General features: G+C 36.6%; 1 protein-coding gene across 9 annotated transcripts in view; it reads left to right on the top strand.

Moving 5' to 3' along the window:
* SYNCRIP (synaptotagmin binding cytoplasmic RNA interacting protein) overlaps nucleotides 1-328 on the top strand; it is a 36,949-nt gene extending 36,621 nt beyond the window's left edge. For all 9 annotated transcript variants that reach the window (XM_024102996.3, XM_024102993.3, XM_024102994.3 and 6 more), the window contains one exon: nucleotides 1-328. This exon is cut by the window's left edge. The gene's annotated coding sequence lies outside the window, so the exon portion shown is untranslated.
* Nucleotides 329-6,269: the final 5,941 nt, after the last annotated feature.

The raw sequence follows: 6,269 nt of genomic DNA, 5'->3' as shown, positions 1-6,269 counted from the left end.
ATTAAAAAATTAGATATGTCATATGTTGAAAATGCTCATGGCAAACAATCATTTTGCATTCCTGCAAATAAAATTGTTTTATACTGTAAGCTGGAGGCGAGTGTAACTTATTTTTGTAATAAAGTTTTTATTTTTTTTATGTGTCATTAATATAAATGTGTGTTAGTACAGAGATCTTCTGGTTTAAAAACTTAGAATCGCACACATTTCAGTATGTTTACTTGTATTTACATAATTTTTAGAATAGTGGTTGCCAATAGCCTGTATGTTTCACATTAATTGAATTTTTTGTTACCTTAATAAACCATTTTAGTATGTTGTATGTCAATTACTGGGATAGCTGGGACATGAAGTGTAATTTAAAATTGTCAAGTATTCATTGGAATATGTAAATGTGCCTTGCCAGTTATGAACCTTAAACATAAGTGGATGATGGTAAATTGAGTAGTCAATGCTTAATGAGGCATTTGCTGCCACAGTTTCGTAAACTGCCCATGCTAAAGAAAGTAGTTTTTTCCTCAAATTTGAGCATAAAAGTATGATGATGAATCGGCTTCTAAAACTTCACATATTGATAAAATATTAGGCTTACGGAAAGTGGGTTTGCTAAATACATGTACCCTTAAGTATAATTTTGAATTTCAATGTAATCCTTGGTGCTGGCAATTCCCAGTGTCAAGGAGTTAATGCTCCCTTCAAGAGAGGTTGCCATGCCTACTGGCACTTTTACTGTCATATATGGTTTTATAAGGAACACTGTCAGGGTGTTTGTTTCACTATTATACTAAATCACAAATTGGGTTTAATGAATTGGGGGCTGGGGAAGAGGTGAAATCCTCCAATTTCTAAATCACTTAAATCTCTCCATTGCTGAAACATTGAAAAATGCTTTTGTGGTCTAAAGTGCTACTCTTTTTTCCCCTCTCTGTTGGAAAAACTGAAAACCTATTTTCAGAATTGTGTTAACAATTGGTGCTGGTGGGCAAAGAAGATATGACACTAAGGCACTATGTAAGTTGAAATTGTGGACAAATATCCATCCATTTCAGCTCTAATTAAAGTACAGAGGGAAAATATTGGAAAATGTTAAAATTGACAAAGAAGTGTTTTTGTTTGGAATGTAAGCAATGGTGAGTAAGCAAAACTACCAGAATCTTGACAGTGTTCTTTTTAATAATTATGAACTCAAGCCATTATAACTTTTAAAATTAAATATGATTTGCACTGTTCTGATATTGGTGCAGTTTTTTAGCAATATGATCTGAAAGCTAAAGTAAAATGCATGTGATGACTTCATGATATTGTGCAAAATAAGTTTTCAAAACAAAGATGTTAACGTTTTCAAAGCTTTAAATTTGGTTGTTAAAGGAAACAAAACAAACTTCAATATTAAGTATTAATGATATTGAAGATGGGCAAGTGCATATATAAAAGGTTGGTTTGGCTGTACTGGGTGTTGGTAAACTTGAAATGTTCTACAGCAATAATGCAGTTTTTATGGAATATGATATAAATGAACAGAATACACACAGTTCCTATCAGCATGTTAAAGGCAACTGTTTACTATCTAAAGTATTGTACTACCTGCAGTTGTGTTCATGGGGTCTTTCTCTGCTGAGATAGTTGGAAAGAATTGAGAGTATGAGCTCTTATAGTTCCACACCAGCTTATGCAGATCTGTTCCAAAATTCACAGGGTAGTTGAATTTAAGAAGAAATTAGAAACCTGTGCTGCTTAACACTTCTGGTTTATAAACACTCCAATAACAGGGCATTTTAAAGTATACTTCTTCGTTTTAAAATTCAAGTTTGTTTTTGTTAAAAGGGGGTTGTACAGGCCTGTTACTATTGTGGTTTTTAAAAGAAGCATGGTTAAGTCCAACTTCACTCAAAACTTAGGTTATGTAAAAAAGCTTTTTACAAGTCTTCAGATCAGTACCTTAACCAGGAACTTATTTAGAATGAAGACTGTTTTAAAAATAAATGTCCTGTCCTGTGTGCATCCTGCACATTCCTGAGCACCTGAAAGTGAAATGGACTAAAATACTTCCACTGTCTAAGCTGAAAAATGCAAAAAGTAAATAACAGTGAAAGAAGAAACTATTTTAATAATTTTAATATAGGTAATTAAAAGTTACAGTTCCTTGTTTTACTTTTACCTGAATGTCCCTGTAAACACTACAAATCTAAAAGAAGCAAAATTGCTATTGTTGCTAGACTGTGATAACAGGATGACATTAGAACTTCAAATTACAGAAGTCTTCTCTTAAAGCAACACTACCAATTTTATATCAAACTTCTGTCTGAAAATATTACCTACTATTCTATACGTCTCTCACAATTACTATTTACTAAAACCTATCTTTTCTTTTCAAGTTTGTCACTTTGTGCATTTGTCAGTACTTATAGTCTGTTTCACTCTTCCCTTGGTTAGCCAGTCAGTTATCATATTTGTGTATGCTTTTTACAAAGCAATAGGAGAAAAAAAATTAAAAGTGTACCATACGTAGAAATGGAGACCCAGGTTGGTGCCTACATAAAAATATAGGTATGAACGTTTCTGAATTCACCAAGTCTCAAGCTGATAGTGCTCCTTTCATACCAAAATTAATTACATTCATAAACACATTTGTGAGGACTTAATGAAGAGGATGATGCTTGCTTTAAACCCCATCAGAAGCAGGTATTAGAAATATATATACAACATAAGAAAAATTAATTACTATTTCTCAAAATGCTCTATAATCTGAAAACTGTCAGATTTTGTTTTGTTTGCATAAATGTGAAGCATAGATGACTTGGTTCTTAATTCTGTAACCAGCTCAGTATGAGCAAAGGGGTCTGGCTACATTTTTTTGAATTGGGGTTCAAACTGCTAACCAGCCATCTTTGCTGGCTCTGAGCAGCTGCTTTAACTGATCTCAAGTCTGAGAGAGGACCAGCTCCAGCAGCTGAGCCAGGATTTCTAGTGCCAAGCTTCTGCATTGAAGTGCTTTACTCACTGCCTGCCAAATAAAAATAAGTTATTTTCTAGTCATTTTTTCTGCATGGCACTCTGGTAAAGCATAAGAGAATCTTGCTAAAGATCTTTTTTTATGTGAGAGGCAGGGAGAAAACAAAGCGGGGAGAAGGCATACAGCTATCTTGGTTCCCCACAACTTTGTGATGAGATACCAAAATTAGGCCACTGAAAACCTGTCCTACCATGCAGAACTAATTTTGTATAATGCTCTTTTTTTTTTTTTTGACCAATCTGATTAAAACTTCTAGTGTAAATTTGCTAGATCTGTGTTCAGACACAGGGCAAAAGAAGCTGACTTTTTTTTAAGATTTCAGTCCTCATTTTACAGTACATCTTAGTCATTAAAGGACTTTGTTGCGTGTCAATATTACTATAAATTCTGTTATTTTATTAGCTTATTTAAATTTGGAGAAAGGGACGGGACATTCGTTATGGCAAAGTCCTAGATAAGTTTTTAGCTGGTTGATAGGATAAAGGATAGGCTTTTTTCCCCAACCTAAGGTGGTCACTCAAGTGCCTACTGCATAGCTGAGCTCACCTGGGAACACTTGGTCAAATTTAGTGTCATAATACTTCATGAGGCTATCTTCATGAAGACTTCCCAGGGCCTCAGAGTTTTCTGAACGTGTGCTATTCATTGGAGAGTAGCAGCAATTGTAACAGTTGTCTGCTGTTCTACATTATCACAAGTTTAGGAGTATTAGTCCTACTGGTAGGTAAGTAAATATACAACTTATTGACTGTAGTGCAATGCGTCTGGATTAGATTAGTTTCAGAGTAGCAGCCGTGTTAGTCTGTATCCAGAAAGAGAACAGGAGTACTTGTGGCACCTTAGAGACTAACAAATTTATTAGAGCACAAGCTTTCGTGGGCTACAGCCCACTTCTTCGGATGCATATAGAATGGAACATATATTGAGGAGATATATATACACACATACAGAGAGCATGAACAGGTGGGAGTTGTCTTACCAACTCCGAGAGGCCAATTAAGTAAGTGAGAAAAAAAAACTTTTGAAGTGATAATCAAGCTAGCCCAGTACAGACAGTTTGATAAGTGTGAGATTACTTACAAGGGGAGATAGATTCAATGTTTGTAATGGCTCAGCCATTCCCAGTCCTTAATTCAATCTTAAATTGATTGCATCTAGTTTGCATATAAATTCTAGCTCAGCAGTCTCTCGTTGGAGTCTGTTTTTGAAGTTTTTCTGTTGTAAAATAGCCACCCGCAGGTCTGTCATTGAATGGCCAGACAGGTTAATGCGTTCTCCCACTGGTTTTTGAGTATTATGATTCCTGATGTCAGATTTGTGTCCATTAATTCTTTTGCGTAGAGACTGTCCGGTTTGGCCAATGTACATGGCAGAGGGGCATTGCTGGATTAGATTAGTTTAATGTAGTGACAAACTATAAGAAACAGAAAACACTATATGGCTCTGTGGCTGCATGAGCTTTCTTGGCTTCTGAATGTTAAAGGAGTCCAACATTATCGGCTCCATGTCACTCTTTACAAGGTGATGTAACTGGTAATCTACTAGCCAAAACCACCAGCACAAGAAGTCTGGTTTCCTTCTAGGCTGAAAGAGTGTATTCACCAAAGTGTTGGTGAGGCAGTTACTTAATTTGTTTAAACTCTTTTCTGTGGGTGACTGAGTGGACACGAAGGACCACACAGATTTATCTCCTGACCTCTAATGTAAGAGAAGTAGCATTGGGGACATTGTTCCAAATATGACAGCAGCAGTTTTTTATAATGCTGTTGTGTTATACTGTGTGTTTTATTGAGGTTTGAGTTTTATGCATCACACTCACCAGATCCTTTCCCTCAAATTTGTTTGGTGCATGACCTCTTTAAGATCATCTTCCTTTCTAAATTTGTGTGTCAAATTGTTTGAAGTACTTATTTGTTCTATCTTGATCAAAAGTCCTGAATTTTTTTGTAACCATCTCTATATAATAGCACTCAGGGCTGCATTGTAGTTTGTTTTTTTTTAAATGGGATGTTGCTTTCTTTGGTCACTGAGGCATAGACAGAACAAAATGGGACTTGAACCATCTCTCCCACCTCCGCTAAAAAATTTTAGTACATTATTTCCACTACCCATCCTATTCACTATATATCTATACGCGCACATGTACTGTAATTTGACCTTTCTAGACAATGTGATGAGTAAAAACATTATGGAACTCTAGATAATTTTCAAGAATGATGGAATATTTATCTAAAATTCACTATTTAGTGTTCTGTCTGATCTCAATGCTTTTCTTTATTTCCCTATGACTGAAGATAAATCACAAGTGTCTAATACCTTTAAACTTCCTGTGACCCAAGTGTGGATGCAGTATTAGCTAATTTCCAAAATGTAGTTTTTATTTGGTTTCTCTAATGTATAACGTACTTCTCATGAGAATCTCAAAAGGTGTCACAAATATTAAGCCTCAAAACACCCCTGTGAGGGAGGGAGGTAGGGGTGTGTGTGTGTGTGTGTGTGTGTCATGGATATTTTTAGTAAAAGTCAGGGACAGGTCACAGGCAATGAACAAAAAATTCATGGAAGCTGGACCTGTCTCTGACTCTTACTAAAAACATCTGACAAAATGGGGCGAGGAGGGTCCAGCACGCTGCTCCACTGCATGCAGTGGCTAGGAGCTGGGGGGGGGGGGGGAATCCCCCCACCTTGAAGGGCTTGGGGTTCCCCTGCGGCAATTGGGGAGTGCCACTACCCAGGGTGGCTAGGAGTTGTAGGAGTTCCTCCACTGCTGTGGTGGCTGGGGCTCTATAGCAGCCCAGTGTCATGAAATCCCTGTCTTCTGTAATTTCCGTAACGTGCTCGTAGTCTTAATGATGGGTAAACCAAGCCAAAGAAGTTAAGACAATTGCTAAGGTAACACAGAAGGTATTACCTTTCCATCTTGTAGTAGCTAGTAATTTATCTGTTTTTCACTTGTCTTGAATCATGATGTGGTATTTGGTTATTTTATGTTTAAGAGAAGTTACTGAGGTGGGCAAAGCAAGGGTGGAGACAATCCATGTTCTCGCTGAGTGTCTGAGCAAACTAATACAGAATGACTTTCAAGGGAAAGTGACCTTCAAAGTGTTGCATTGTTAATGAAAGACCAGAGCCAAGCATGCCGAAGCAAAAAACTGGTTTGTGTGTATTAAACAGGTATGCCTTCTGTCAATTTTTTTCAGTAATTAGTCCTGACAAGTCTAGAATATGGTAGGTGCTAGCAGGGTTTAAACTTCCA

The sequence above is a fragment of the Chrysemys picta genome, chromosome 3, assembly GCF_011386835.1.
Source record: "Chrysemys picta bellii isolate R12L10 chromosome 3, ASM1138683v2, whole genome shotgun sequence".
NCBI classification, from domain to species: Eukaryota; Metazoa; Chordata; order Testudines; family Emydidae; genus Chrysemys; species Chrysemys picta.
Note: the sequence above shows the minus strand (reverse complement) of the source record. Positions and strands in the feature narration are given on the sequence as shown.